This window comes from Apodemus sylvaticus, chromosome 7 (assembly GCF_947179515.1).
Source record: "Apodemus sylvaticus chromosome 7, mApoSyl1.1, whole genome shotgun sequence".
NCBI lineage: Eukaryota > Metazoa > Chordata > Mammalia > Rodentia > Muridae > Apodemus > Apodemus sylvaticus.
Genome location: NC_067478.1, coordinates 58,541,379 through 58,542,450, shown reverse-complemented (window position 1 = coordinate 58,542,450; position 1,072 = coordinate 58,541,379). Strand labels below are relative to the sequence as shown.

General features: G+C 40.1%; 1 non-coding gene across 1 annotated transcript; it reads left to right on the top strand.

Annotated features, from left to right (window-relative positions):
• Positions 1 to 655: 655 nt before the first annotated feature.
• LOC127690259 (U6 spliceosomal RNA) lies at positions 656 to 758 on the top strand. Its single transcript, XR_007978995.1, has one exon. It is a non-coding gene; the product is annotated as a U6 spliceosomal RNA (small nuclear RNA).
• Positions 759 to 1,072: the final 314 nt, after the last annotated feature.

Here is a 1,072-nt window from a genome sequence, read left to right as displayed (position 1 = left end):
TTCTGCCTGTGCAGTCTTTTCCTAAGGAATTATGTATGCAACTTTGAATATGTGCTGATGTCTCAGTTTTATATCTTTGTCCCGATCTTGCCTATTCTGTATCTCCACCCTGTTATTTCATGGGAGCCTCAAGCTCAAAGAGGCATACAATCAGATTTATATCTACGTGTCATTTGATTCTTACATCCAAAGTTTTAGCTTATGCATCCTTTTATGTATGTATGTATGTATGTATGTATGTATGTATGTATATGGGTAATTGCCTGCATTTATGTCGGTGTACCATTTGTGTAGCTGGTGCCCACCAAGGACAAAAGATTATTGGATCCCCTGGAACTAGAATGACAGCCATGTGGGTCCTCTGCAAGAGCAGCCAGTATTGAGTCATCTCCCCAGGCTCTATTGTTGCTATCATTATTTTAGGCAGAATTTCACTCCGCATTCCCTGACTGGCCTGAAACTCTCTTTATAGACCAGGCTGGTCTTGAACTCAAGATCTGCCTGCCTCTGCATCCCAAATGCTGAGATTAAGGTTATGTGCCCCACTCCCCATAAAACAACAAGATTTAAAAGAGAAGTATACAAATAAGTATTGTTAGTGACTTTAATTCTGCTCTCGATCATTGACAGAATAACTTTTTAAACCAGTATAGTTGTGTTCACTTCGGCAACATGAATACTCAAGTCGGAATGACACAGAGATCAGCATGGCCTCTGCAAAGGATGACACACAAATTCATCAAGTGTTCTATATATTTTTTTTTTATTTTTTGGATTTGGTTTTTTCAAGACAGGGTTTCTCTGTGTAGCCCTGGCTGTCCTGGAACTCACTCTGTAGACCAGGCTGGCCTCAAACTTAGAAATCCACCTGCCTCTGCCTCCCAGAGTGCTGGGATCACAGGCGTGTGCCACCACCGCCTGGCTCCATATTTTTTTTTTTACATTAAAGTTATAGAAAAGTCTACAATATTAATCAACCTCACACACACCCAGTAACAACACATTCTCACCAATGCAGCAATGTATATTATACTCCTTCCCATAAAGCAAATGCTAATAAATCTAGAATAAA